Genomic DNA, 15,295 nt, shown 5'->3' with positions numbered 1-15,295 from the left:
CGTGACCTACGTGATTTTGATACTACCATCTTCTACCACACTTGCTCTTCTTCTCTTCCTACTCTCCAAGACTTTGAACTACTCTCTCCCGATGATGCTCTCTCCTCCCTCTCATCTGCAATCACCACTGCCCTAGACCAACTCTACCCCCTTTCTCTCTTCCGCCCTACTCAAAAACCTTCTCAACCCTGCCTTACTTCCCATCTCCGTTCTATGCGGCGCTTTCTCAGACGTCTTGAGAGACTCTGGCTCAAAACTCCCTCGCTTCCTAATCAAACCTCTTACTTCTCTTACCATACACTTTACAATTCTTGTTTTACTGCGGCCAAATCTGCCTACTACTCTAACCTTCTTCAGTCTCAAGCCACCCATCCTCGTCGGATTTTTCAAACTCTTTCCCGTCTTCTCTCTCTTCCCACTCCCGATCCCTCATCCAATTCCACACTTTTTCCCTCTGATTTTGCCAACTACTTTTCCTCCAAAATCTTCACACTTAGGCAAAAACTTAACTCCCTCTCTGACTCCCTCTCTCCACCCCCTCTCCTCCATCTTCCACCATGTCTGTCTTCTCATCAGTTTCCCCTTCTGATATCTCCTCCCTTCTATCCAAAGCCCACCCCACGTCTGCCCCCTCTGACCCTCTCCCCTCTGTTCTCATCCCTAAGGTCTATCATCTTATTATCCCTTACCTCTCCTCTTTATTCAACTCCTGTCTCTCCTCATCTACCTTTCCCTCTGCTTTCAAACATGCAACGATAATTCCTATTCTCAAGAAACCCTCCGCTGATCCACTGCTCACTGCTAACTACAGACCTATCTCTCTCCTACCTTTCCTATCCAAACTCCTTGAACGCCTTGCCTACTCCAAACTCTCTTCCTTTGTCTCTATTTCCTCTCTCCTTCCTCCTTTTCAATCTGGCTTCCGTCCCAAACACTCCACTGAAACTGCTCTCATCTCTATTCTCAATTCACTCCTCTCTGCTCGTCATGCTAAGAAATCCTCTATTCTCCTTGATCTCTCTGCTGCTTTCGACACTGTTGATCACCCACTTTTGCTCCATACCCTCTCCTCCTTCGGGTTCAGAGGCCCTGTTTTAAAATGGCTATCCTCTTATCTTTCCAACTGTTCCTTTGCTGTTTCATGGGGTGGCCAGACCTCTCCTTCCTTCCCGTTAACTTACGGTGTTCCTCAAGGCTCTGTACTTGACCCTTTCCTCTTCTCTCTCTACACCTCCCTCATTGCCCCTCTTATCTCCTCCTTTGGTATCTCCCATCATTTCTATGCGGATGATACTCAACTCTTTCTCTCATTCTCCTCCTTCACACCTGACATCCATCTTAAACTCTCCTCCTGCCTCACAGCCATTAAGAACTGGATGTCTTCCCGCCTTCTCTCTCTCAACACCGGTAAAACCGAAGTCCTTTTCTTCCCCTCTAATACTCTTCACCCCCTCCCCCTTTTATCCATTTCACCCCCACTGATCTTCCTATCTCCACCCATGCTCGCAACCTAGGCGTTCTATTTGACTCCTCTCTCAACTTCTTGCAACACATTTCACTCACCTCCCGCTCCTGCCGATTCCACCTCCACAACATTCACAAAATCCGTCCCTCCCTCACTTTCCACGCTACTAAACTCCTAATCTCCTCAATCATCTTTTCCCGTCTTTTCTACTGCTCCTCTCTACTCTTCAGACTTCCCTCCTCTCAGCTTACCCCTCTCAAATCCATTTACCACTCTGCTATTCGTACCCTTTGTCTCCTTAACCCCCGTGATTCTATCTCCTCTTTACTCTCTCATCTCGGATGGCTACCTTTCCACCTACAACTAAAATTCCACTTTCTCTGCCTCGTTTTCAAATCCCTCCATGGTCTTGCTCCTCCTTATCTCTCCTCCCTCCTCTCCTTCTACTCCCCCTCTCGCTCTCTCCGCTCTGCTGACCACTTCCTTCTCACTGTACCCCCTTCCCCCTGTGCTTCCTCCCGCTTCCGCTCTTTTCATATTCTTGCTCCTCTACACTGGAACTCTCTTCCCCTCCCAATCCACTCGTCCACTACCCTCACCTCATTTCGCACTTCCCTTAAATCCCTTCTCCTTCATTCCCCTCCGTGAAGCTCTCACTGCCTTCTCCACTCCCCCGCCTGATTCTCAACTCCCCCCATCACACCCTTCTTATGAGTATATCCTTCCCTCGGCCCACGTTGCCACATGAGGTAAAGGAGGTATATGTCTTGATTGTCCCTGTTTTAATTTTATGATTGCATTGTGTTTGGTTTTTAGAAGTGGTATGGCTGAGTGGGACATTTTACCCCGCTTCCATACCACCATTTACTCCTGCATGGCAGAATCTAATTAGTAAAAATTGTTTCCTCGCTGTATTTTGCTTATTAGAATCCTAAACGAGTTGCTTATCCATGATGTGAACACTCTCTTCTTCACGGCCAAAAGAACTATAAACAGACACTGTGCAGACAGCAATTTAAAATCCCACTTGCAGAAATCAAAACACGTAAGTCTACATCTCTAAAACTAACTATATACCACTGCTTTGGACAATTGACTCTACAACCGCCAGCACAGAAGTCTACCAGCTGAATGCAAATGCTTATATGCTCTTGACAGAGACGATTTAGCACCAAATCTATATACGTTATCTGAGGTACTTCCAAACTGCACCCATCAATAACGGCAGTAAAGCTATGTTTCATTTCCCACTCTCCCGATTTACTTTACTCACCACCCTCTGTTTCAGATCTGCCAGAGCAACTGGAAACCATGCAAATTGCAACAGTTCACTGCATAAATTCCAGTAACATAACATTTCATCAGGATCCATAGAATGCGTTTAGCCCCTATGATCCATTCAGGCTGATCCCTGCATTTGAAAAGTTCAGCAACTTAAAAGTTGCTGCTGTGTGAGAACCTAGCGAGGAAAGTTACAGTCAGCCAGGCGAGCATTTGCTATCATCGTGACCAGTGGCCAAAGACTTGCTTTGCTCGCAAGGTTATATTTGTGTGTGGGATTTCAATTGGAAGGCTTAGAAGTCTATTTTATACAAGATCCATTAGCTCTCCCTTTCAATGTGAGTTGAATGCTAAATTATTCTGGGTTTTAGGTATGCTAACATCTTTACAACTTTACAGAAATTCTAGAAATTGAGGGGACAGTGGGCCTGATACAGGTGAAGAATAATTTATATTGTGGCCTCATACTATATAGGTATGGTTCTCTTAATATGCCATGTGAGGCAGGGATGTTACTTTTGTCCTGTTACAGTATGCTTTCATTCTGTTGTTTTTCTTCACATTTGGACCCTTTTTGATCTAGAGTGATGTGTCATGACTGTGCAGGTCTATGTGCAAGAGTCTATTTTTTGTGTGGCTGTATGGAACTATCAGAGACTGCTGTAAGAAAGGCATGGGGCCTCATTACGACCGCGGCGGTAAGTGAATAGCGATGGCGGTAAAGGATTACCAGCATCGCTTACCGCTCCAGCCGATTACGACCTGATAAACCGCTATTAGCGGCACCATAATTAACGGTGCTGTTAAAAGCGACAAGTGTGCGGGCACGCGCCCACCCATGCCGCAAATACCGGCATGGCGCAAACAGGGGATGATCACAAGTCAGGCGGACATGCAAATAACGCCCTACTGAAGCCCGAAAAATACCTTACCGGCATGGAGCTAATTCCGCCATCGCGGACCACCCGTAAATGGCCATGTGCAGTGTTCCCAACTGCCACAGGTGCACACAATCAGCACAGGTGGAGGCAATACAGACTGGGCCAGCACAAAAGGAGCACACCCAACCCCTTCCCACACCCAGTCACCCTCCACAATGATTCCAATACTACTAGCAATGCTGGGGCTGGAGGACATGATTGCAGTGGAAGTGCTACAACAACAACAACAACAACAACAGGCAGCACAGAGGAGACACAGGAGGAGAAGGAGGGCAAGGCAGGGCCAGCATGCCCCACCAGTGCAGCCAGTGGCACCACGCAGGCAGCCCCCAATCCCTCACATCAGAGCCAGTCCATTCAACCTAACCCCTGAGCAGATCCACACCCTGTACCGTCAGGACCGGGACGCCATCACCACCATTGTGGACATGATACATGATGACATTGTCAGCCCGATTGAAACGCGCACTGCTATCCCACCCCTACTGAAGGTAGTGTCTGTGCTCCACTTCCTGGCCACAGGCACCTACCAGCACACAGTGGGGCACATGCATGGCATTTCACAACCATTAGTCTCACGTACGCTGAACCAAGTGCTTGATGCCCTCCTGAAGCACACAGACGACCACATTTCCTTGCCACGGTCTGCCCAGGAGATATCAAACACCAAAGTTGGTTTCCATTCACTGGCCGGCATCCCGGGTTGCATTGGCGCCATCAACTGCACCCATGTGGAATTGGTGGTCCCACATGCCATGGAGGTAGCGTACTGCAACCGTAAGCTATACCACTCAATCAACGTGCAAATGGTATGTGACTCAAACAAGATCATCACATATTGTTGTGCCCGATTCCCCAGATCAACCCATGATTCAATGGTCCTGCGGAACTCAACGATACCACGCTACATGGAGCGACATGCAGGGCAGATATCCTGGCTTCTTGGTGAGTCGCATGTTGGGCTCATGGAAATGTGATGTGGGTAGGTGATTGGGGTAGAGATGCATACTTCACCTGGCTGAGATAGGGGGGAGAGATGCATACTTCACCTGGCTGAGATGGGGGGGGGATGCATACTTCACCTGGCTGAGATGGGGGGAGAGATGCATACTTCACCTGGCTGAGATGGGGGGGAGAGATGCATACTTCACCTGGCTGAGATGGGGGGCAGAGATGCATACTTCACCTGCTGAGATGGGGGGGAGAGATGCATACTTCACATGGCTGAGATGGGGGGGATGCATACTTCACCTTGCTGAGATGGGGGGGAGATGCATACTTCACCTGGCTGAGATGGGGGGGGGCAGAGATGACCATATCCCCCTCAACACAATGCAGCTACAAGCAATTACTATGGCCAATAGAGAGCACTAAATACCATCAACTGAAAGGACAGTCCCCCATCACTGCGTACAAAGGAGTCACATGAGCGACAAATACATCAATAAACCACTACACTGACACAGAGGTCCAACTGAATTGCATGTCACCATTTGTTGTGCATAGTGAGATCATCATGAGGCTGACATCAACAGTGCCAGAATGAAAGCATACAAATTACTTGACATCAGCCAGATCATAGAAACAACCGCCGTGGACCAACACAGTGCATGAGCACTCACAAGCAACTGGACCCCCCTGCACCCACTAGTTGATGGCACGCACACCAGTCCATAAGAGGAATACACACATAGCAGTCGCATCGTGTGTCTCCATTCATGCATGGGAATGTGGTTGAAATCAAGAAATGAATGCATGCTATGGTGTCATTGAATGAGGTCCCATATGATGTGATGACTTACACATACATTGTTGCCCACATGCAGGTGATGCAGGCTATCCCTTGAAGAGGTGGCTCCTTACCCCAGTCCGGAACCCACAGAACAGGCACGAGGAGGGCTATAATCGTGCACATACACATACCTGTGTGGTGATTGAGCAGACATTTGGCCTCTTGAAGGCACGGTTTCGCTGCTTCAGCAGGTCTGGTGGGGCACTCCTGTACCGCCATGCGAAGGTGGCAAAGATCGTCATGGCATTTGTCATGGTACACAATATGTGCATCAGACGGAATGTGCCCCTGCCCCCTGACGCAGAACTGCAACCACCTGACGATGAGGATGAGGAGGGTGGGGATGGGGCAGCACCTCAGGGAGGCAGCGATGCACAGGAGGGATGTGCCATGTGTCAGACTCTGATCAACCAATGTTTCTAGCACACATGGACGGGGAGTGTGACATGGAGATGGCACTCGGGGCACTGGGTGTGTCAGGGACATGGACACTATAGACTGTTCACCAATAAAGCACACGTACGCAATACGCAATGTCCACACATGTGAATTATGAGTTACCAAAATGTGTATTGAAAAATTATAACAAAGTGAGCAAGCCCTCCACCCCACATACCCTCTACCCCCTCCCCCCTCAACTCCCCCACACACCCTCCCTTCTCCCCCCTCAACTCCCCCACACACCCTCTTCCCCTCCCCCACACAGCCTCTCCCCCCTCCCCCCTCAACTCACCCACACATGGTGTGCAGTAGCATGCACCAGTGGTCTGCATGGCACCAGTATGCATGGCTGTGCCTACTGGCCTCCCCCTCTTCCAGCACCAGGTGCGCCCCTGTCTGATCTGCGCAGGTTCCTGCCAGACCTACGCACGGGGCTGGTCCTGGTTGAACTAGCAGTTGAAGATGTATCCGGTTGTTCTGAAAAGTGTGGTGGACGCATGGCCTGCATCGCTGCCACCATCTCAGAGAGGACGTGCCGCACTGCTGCCAATTCGGCACAAATGTCCTTCGAGGATGACTCTATGGCTGATTTCAAGGATGCAGCACATTCCCGGATGTCATGCCTTACACTCCTACATTCAGTTATGTGCTGCGTCAACAGGCCAGTGAGCTCCTGCTGGCGCCTCTGAATGTCCTGGATCCCCTCTTGGGTGGTTGGGGCTGCAGTGGATCTTTGAGGGGTGTCTAAAATACTATGTTCCTCGGGCACAGTTGGCATGGTTCTGGGAGTTGCAGTCCATGAATGATCCGGAGACAGCCCGTGCATGCTGGTGACGCGCATGCTGCATGCGGACAGTTGTGGGGAATGCAGGGGGCCTGTGGCTGGAGTTGCAACGTGCAGCTGATCCTCTTCCTCATCATCAGAGACTGCTGCTGTGGCAGCTGTCTCGCCCACTGTGCTGCTTGCAGCCGATGCAATCCCTTCTGCCGCTGCCACTTGGTTACTGGTGGCTGTTGTGGGCGCTGTAGTGGGGGCCGTAGAGCACATTGGTGCTGTGGCCTGTGGTGTTGTCTTGGCCTTCCGATGTGGTGCCGGTTGGCCTATGCCCCTTGAAGTGGAGGGGCGGTGTTGTCCCTCCTCGGCACTGGCCTCCTTACGTGGTGTGCCATCTTCCTCCCTGCTGTCCTCGTCACCACTGTCTGAATGCGTGCCTGTGGGGGACCAATAGAGGGAGAGGGTTAATGATGGGTCTACAGGCATCGGGCATGCATTGGGGTGGCTGCATCGATATGGAATGGCAGATGATTGACATTGGGGGAGTGACATAAGGGTTAATTGGCTTTTGGGTGGGTGATGCATGGAGGCGTCTGGCCTTACACATATGGGGTGCATTCTGTATGTGGACAAGGTGATGCTCTGCACTGCCTGTAGGCAGTCTTGTACTCATGTGTCTGGTGGACCCTGCTCTACATCATTGCACTGACAGTTCATGTGGACATCATCGTGGTGGTATTAGCATTGTATCATTTGGGACACCTACCTGCATCAGCCGATGACGGTGCTCCTTGCTCCATGTCCCCGACTCCGTGAATTGCCTCTGCCCCTATGGTGGTGGCGCATATCTCCTACCACGGTTGTAATTTGATGGGGGACTCCGCACGTCCATCTGTCGCCGTCCCCATGTTGCTGTTTGCGGAGAGTATGCTGCGCACGCATAAACGCAGGTCATCCCAGCGCTTACGGCATTCTTTTGGTGTGCAGGGTGTGGTGCCAACGGCACTGACTTTCTGGCCAACCTCCGCCCAAATCTGCTTTTTGCGCTGCAGTGCTGATGGGACATCTCGTTTGAGAAGACCTCATCTGCATGCTCCTGCAGTGTCTCCGCTAGCATTGTCAGCTCCTCTCTGGAGAAGCGCTCCTTGCGCAGGTCATCTCCAATTTGGAATGGATTAATGCAAAAAGTTGTGGTGGAGGTGTGTAAGCGGTCCGGGGGTCAGATGACTTCTGGTTGTGGTGGATGGCAATGGATTGTGTTTTTAAACATGGCCGCCGTGCTCTTTCCCGTTCCTGTGCGATGACACTACTTCTGGTTCCGCCTATTAACAGTCACCGCTATTAGTGGTGACCGCGAATGCCGAAGGCTTGGATGCCGGAGGACCTATTTCCACTACAAACCGTCCCGGAAAGGGAGAGTTTTCGGGGTTTTACGGCATGGCGGTGAGGACTTTACCGGCATGGCGCAAACCTTGTGCCCGCAAACTCGTAATGGGCCGCTTTTAGCGGTCTATTGCCAGCACGGACACGGTAATTGCGCCATGCCGGTAATGACCGGTACTTAGCGCCCGGGTCGTAATGAGGGTATCAAAGCAAGACAGACACTAGCGACAACAGTTCAAGGTTGTTTATTGAACTTTATCAAGGGTGTGATAAACGCCTATCTAAACCTAAATGTAAGATGGGAGCAAGCTACGACCATCAAAATAATAATAACGCAGTCCTAGTGGAGTCTCGTCAAAATAAAAAGGCCTATACTAAAATACCTATTGCCAATACTTACTGCTAAATTACAAATAGTGTGGGGTAATGTTAATGAAAAAGTGTTCACAAAATGATAAGTCAGGATGTCAGGCCTGTCAGACCTCCGTTCCCCATGTTTTCAGCACAGGGCAAGATTGTACACTGAAGCATAGCACACTCCTGGGCTTCTTCGGCACAAGGACACAGTTCTATTACATGCTTCAGGGCCTTCTCTGCCCAAGTCTTTTAAGTTATCAAACGTCTCTTGATGCAGAGGGCTTGATGTATCAAACAAAAGAAAACGTTCACTTCCAAGTATTCAAGTAGGGCGATTCACTCTTCACCCTGGATCCCCCTCAGCCGGGCCCAGTTCCATTGTCTACCACAATCTTTAGTTTGGATCCCCCTCTTCCGGCTCCTCTCCTCCCATGCTGATAGAATATCTTTTGATAAAAACAACAAAGGAATGTGTAGCGGGAGGCACAACAGAGTAAAGCAGATTTTTCACGTAATCTTCAATGGTCAAGGGGTAGTTCAAACTTAAATGTATCAGGTTATTTCAGGTGCAAAAGGGTAAGTCTCAAGGACACTCGAGACCCTGGGAAAAACTGCACAAAACAAAACCGGTTGTTGCCAATCGGTAACGCTATGATGCACTCCTTAGGGGACTCAATATCCCAGGGTAATTAAATGTCCAGGGAGTTGAGAGGCTTCCAATAAAGGAGAAATCCTCTCAGTAGACCATAGAGGTAACTAATTCACAGTACCTGATTCATCTCTTGTTTAGCATACATTAGTATCAGAAAATGTGCTTGTGTAGTAATCACATTCTTCTTAATTGTAGAGGTAGCGAATAAAGTCAAGACAAACATTTCAGAAAGAAAATATATGTTTACTATTGTGTTCTTGTCATAAACAACCATCTGTATTCAGTGGCTATTTTCCAGAATACAATGAAGTAAATCTCTACACCATAAAACTAAAGACAGGTCAATACAAATCAGCAGTTTGTACATCATGTTACAATGAATTTATAATCCCATGGGTTTCTGGAGCGAATAATCCAACACACTTCTTTCAAAGTGATTCATGCCGACGCTTTTCAGATTCTGTTGAATCCATCTTCAGGGCAGGGAGCGTTAGGTTTTGCGAAATTTCCAAGATGAGTTCATACTCTAGCCTAAAGGATAGGAGATACACTTTTTTAGTATAACTATTTACGTGTGTAAGGGTCTCTAGATAAATGTTCCTTAATAGATTTGAAAATGTAAAAGGTACAGACCTTAGGCCTCATTACGCGGTAGGAGATAGCCATGGTGCCATCAGCACCATGGCTACCCCCTTACCGCATTCCGGGTACAGGTTCCCGAAATAGGGACTTACCGGATCATTCCAACCTTGGAGGACCCGGTAAGTCCCCATTCCGGGAACCATTCCCCATTCTCTTTCGAGCCCCAATAGGGCTCAATGGGAATGGGGATGGAGCTAATAACGGTACCGCAATTTGCGGTACCGTTATTAGCTGTGAAGTCCCTTAACAGGTCCCATCCTTAACGCCTGGTAAAACCAGGCGTTGAGGAAGGGACCCGCTAAGGGACCTCGGAATAGGGTAGTAAGGGATTGCCGGCACTGGTGACCTTACCGGTGCCGGTAATCCCTTACCACCTACCGCCTAATGAGGCCCCTTGTGTTGCTAGGTCAAACGTTGTTCAGGAATCCTACCTGTAACATAGATAGAAGGTGTCACTCTATTCAGGCAAAACGTAATAAACAAGCACAATTACGGTAAAGTCTGCTAAGAGGGAGGTTAGGTAACTTACCCTGCAGTCCTAACCTTCTAGCAGGGTAGAGAGAATGTAGAATTGCTGCTTTCTCACTGTGTGACCTGGTAGGAATATGAAGAATGAGGGCAGTGATTAGTTATCTCTATCGCTAAGAAGCAATCACATGTAAGGATGGTCTCCTAGTGCTCCCAACCAGGTGGCACTAGAATTAGCATATACGGTTGTATGATCGCCCAGGGGATCACAAGTTATGCGGGCCAAAAATAACTCTGGCCGGTCACTGTATTAATGATACAGCATTATCACTGACTGTATCTAGTATAGCAGCAACAGTCAAGTGTTACCGGTCGTCCGAAGACAGATCGACAGTTTGGATGGAAATAACTTGAGCTAGTATACATACATATGCCGTGTGTATTCATCAAAATGTTGAAATCCGCATAATGGATCGTAGTGAACCAAATCCGTTTGACAAGGAAGTATCAGGTGTACTTACTAGGATTCGTAGAGTTAGGGACTTGAGCAGGGACGTCATTTCTCCAAAATGTCTCGGGTAGCAGAAGTGACATCACACGGCCCTTGACCCCTGATGTCATCACAGGAAGTGATGTCATTTGACCCCACCCTGAAGTGATATCGCGGGAAGCGATGGAACACAACCTTTCACCCGTTGGCAAAACAGGAAGTGGCATCACATAGCATTGTACACTACGGAAAATATGGTTACGATATCACTGTAATGTGATGTATATTTCATACAAGAATGGATCGCCATATGTATCGTTAAGATCAGTGTGCATAGGCCCATATTACCACATTACTGTGAAGGCAAGCAGATGTCCATGACCAAATGATAATGATGTGTTAATATATAGCACTTACGCTTAAGTGCTTTATATAGAAAAAATATACACCCAATATCACCCAAACTGTGTTGGTACTCATTTATCGACCTCAGAAGGATGAACGGCTAAGTTGAGGCATTTAAGAACAGACTAAATCAGTGACTCAACCCCTGAAGTGTGCCTGAAATAAACCTTTAATGAGTCTAGAAATTATTGTATAGAATTAAAGACACATTATTTGGTATTCCTATTCTTTCTTATTTACGGTCAGTGCTGAAAGTGTTAGATTTGTTTCATTCCTATTCTTATTTTTCTTATTTTTTTTAAGGGGCCTGAACATGAAAGGCAGCCACTCCAGAGTTAAAGAGCCACATGCCACATGCCACATGGTGCTGGCCACAGCCCAGGAGCTTGCTTTACAAAAAAAGGGACACTTATTTGTTTTTTTAGTTTTTTGCAGAGTTCGCAAAGGAGACCACAGTGGTCGCAAAGGGAGACCTCAAAGGTAGCAGTTGCGACCTCTGATGACCCCTAAATGATTTCTCAGGACTTGAGTCAGCCGTCTACACGATGCACGGCTCGAGCACACACTCTGTTTATGGTATCCATAGCAGCAGCGCGCATGTGAATTAGTTACCTCTATGGTCTACTGAGAGGAGTCCTCCTTTATTTGAAGCCTCTTAACTCCCTAGATATTTAACTATCCTAGGATATTGAGTCCCCCAAGGAATGCATCATAGAGTTACCGATTGACAACAACCAGTTTTGTTTTGTATAGAATATCTTTCCTCAGGTGACTTATGGTTCACCCTGGATACCACCCAGCTGAGACAGATCCCTTTTACACAATTAGTCTCCCACAGCCAGGCTCGGACCAATTACAGTTTGGATTAGCAATCAAAGACTTTAGAATGTACACAGGGTTTACCTTGACCCGTTGCAAGACCACTTTGATTCCACAGTTCAAAATTTTACACTCTCAGTTGGATGCCTAGCAGAGTCCTTCGAATGAGCACCCACATGGCGCTGGACCACTCTGTATATAGCATCTACTGTGGTTTCAAAAGTTCAATCACCCCTTGGATATTCAATCATATTCACATCGCTCATCACATATGGCTTACACTTCGTTCTTTGTAGATTTCTTCGTACAATGTTGCTGCTTGCAATCTTGGTTCTAACACAGACTGATCTGCTATCAATCTCCCCGATTCACCAGCTGTGCTGAGTTTACTGGAGCGGCAATGTTGTAGGAGCCAAGGACAGTACCACAGGGGCAATCGCTCCTCCCCACCTCGGCTATCGATGCCGGAGTGTCCCGGATACCTTCGACACACAATGCACCTTTCTGCAGCTTTGATTCCCGGTCTTATGTTTCTTATTCTCGAGGTCTTGTGAAAGTAGCGGTTTTCTTCCTCTGAAAAGGCCAAGTGAAATTCCTTTCTGGTTTTGCCACCTTTCTTCTTGTGTTTAACTGCCATCTCCGAACTGCTATTTCCTCACGTGTTTTGCCTTGCTCAGAGTGTGCTTTCGTGCTCCGCCTTTTATCCATTTGGGGAAGTGTGTCAGAAGTCAGGTGTGTGTAATGATCAGTAATTATCTGACCTTGCCTGACCATGGTGTTGGGGCATGTCAGGTAGACGATTCTGGTGTTAGTCCATTGTCGCTCATGATGAGCTGTCCATGAGAAAGTGTTGGTGTCGGGATAGGTGGGGTTGAGCTTCTAGGTATACTACCTGGTAGGATGGGGACAATGTGTTACAGGGAAGGGGATACTGCGTCTCACCCTTTGTTGTCCCACTTCCACTCCCCAAAGACCCCTCAGCCAAGTGATCCTCCCGTACTGGTCCACCCCAGGAACTGGATCCAGTAGCGATGGCTGCGTCCTGGCCACCTAGATGCAACAATATTTTGGTTCTGACACATTTTCGTGGTGCAAAATACCACATGGCTGACATCAATGCTACAGAGAAAAGCTAGTGAAAGGGTGTTGGAATCAGAACAGCTTGTTGGAATGGTAACAGGCAACAGTTTGACATATATTTGCAGGCTCATTGATTGTTTGTCCTTGTATTCTTCCATCATATTCACTACTCAAGGATTGTTTAACAATATTTGATCCAATTAGATGTTGAATATAAATGGACACCTGGGCAATTACATCCTAGGTAGCATAGTGATTGTTGCTTCCTCGCCAGTCTGGTGGCACACGGCCTTAAGCAACCTAAAGTAAGATTACCACTGCAAGAAAACCAATGTGCCAATTACACTTTACTTGACACAGTTTAATCAGGGAAATACGATGTACATGATGTGTGTTCATGTGGATTCTTATGAGGGCATCTGTTGGCCATCAGGAGAGCTGCAGACATTGGGCCTCATTACAAATCGCCCGGTATGGAAACAACGGTGGCGGTAAACCCGCCGCCACCGTTGTTTCCATGCCGGGCGATCACAACTCCTGCAGGCGGGAGGTGATGTTCCCGCCAGGTCTGACTTGGCGGGTTTAACACCGCCCGCCTGCAGGCGGACGAGGAAACACCGGCAGCATTACGAGATGCTGTCGGTGTTTCCATGGTCCCCATTCCCATCGAGTACCATAGGACTCAATGGGAATGGGGATTAACACCATTCCGCCTCCGTGATTCCCGGAAAACCGGGGTTGTAATGCCCCGGTAATTCCGGGATCACGGAGGCGGAATGGTAATACGAGTCCGGCGGTAACCAGGTGGTTTTACCGCCGCGGTTACCGCCAGACTCGTAATGAGGCCCATTGTGTCATTCGTTTTAGGGCTTCTTCCATTGGAAGGTGGACATTTTAGACTTCTTTCAAAGGTGTGTTGGGCTTTTTACCACTTCACACCAACACTACTCCACATATTATACTACACTACCCCATAATTCCACGCAACCAATCCATGCCACCAATCCACACCAACACCCCAACACTCAACACAACTACACCCCCACTCCAGCCTCCCATGCCATACATCAACACCACTCTGCACTGCCACACCAACACTTCAAACCAACACTAAACCTGCTACACACCACCATACTGCTCCATGACACCTCTCTATTTAACTCCACCACATCTCCACATTACCACGTCATGCCGCCACTTCACCCCACTCCACAATTCCACTCCAAACAGCCACAATGCCACACCCCACACCATCTCACCACTCCCTACCTCCACACACCCATTTGCACTAACACATCGCCATACCACCACACAGCATTCCACATCAACCCTCCACATGACCACACATCACTATTCCACACCACCACCACCCAATTTCACAGCACCTCACTTGATACCACCACTACATACTAGCACCACTTCAAACCAGCACACCAACACACAATCATTCCACAAACCCCATACTGCCTACACCACAAACCACCAGTTCACACACCAGACACCCTCAACATTGCACATCAAAACTCCACACCTCAGCATCACACCTTCACACCCCACTCCTGCATGTATTCAAACCACTTTATACCACCACCCCAAATCGGTTCCAATCTAACACCATGTCCCCACTATACACCCTGTCACATTCTACTCTGTTCCCACTCAGGCCCCAATCCCCTCTCTGCACCTGCACATGTCCACTACTGCCCCACTCCACTTTATCCACACCCACCTTTCTTTATCCCTCTCTATCCCACTCTCCCTTCCACACACCTCTCTACTACTACCCTAGCACACTCCTCTATATCACACACCTATCTAACCCATGCACTCCCACCACACCCCACTCTACCAACACCAAAACCACCTTACTACACTCTACCCACACCTTTCCGACATCACCCTTGCCCAGCCAATCTACTGGGTGCCCCCTACCTCAAGCCTGCCACAATCCAACAACTAACTGACCTGAGCTCACGTATACATACCCCCAATAATCTTACCTCATCAAGAAAATACCCCATTGCACTCTACCCTAACATTCCCTAACCCATCCCTGTCGACTCAACCTTCCATACCAACCTTTCACCCATCCAAACCACCTCACACCTGCTTATCTCTAGAAACCATTCCTCCCTAGCTCACCTCTACCTACACCCACCACTCCTTGCTCATCCATGCTTAACATGCACATCCCTGCTTACTACCTCTCATCTTGGTCTTAAATCATTCCTTTTCCCTTCATACTTTTCTCAACTGTACACCTAGGTCACCCTTAAAATCACCATGATTACCTTAACATTTGCG

Source organism: Ambystoma mexicanum, chromosome 14 (genome assembly GCF_040938575.1).
Source record: "Ambystoma mexicanum isolate Mex_15411 chromosome 14, UKY_AmexF1_1, whole genome shotgun sequence".
In the NCBI taxonomy this organism is placed as follows: Eukaryota; Metazoa; Chordata; class Amphibia; order Caudata; family Ambystomatidae; genus Ambystoma; species Ambystoma mexicanum.
This window is presented reverse-complemented; position numbering follows the sequence as displayed.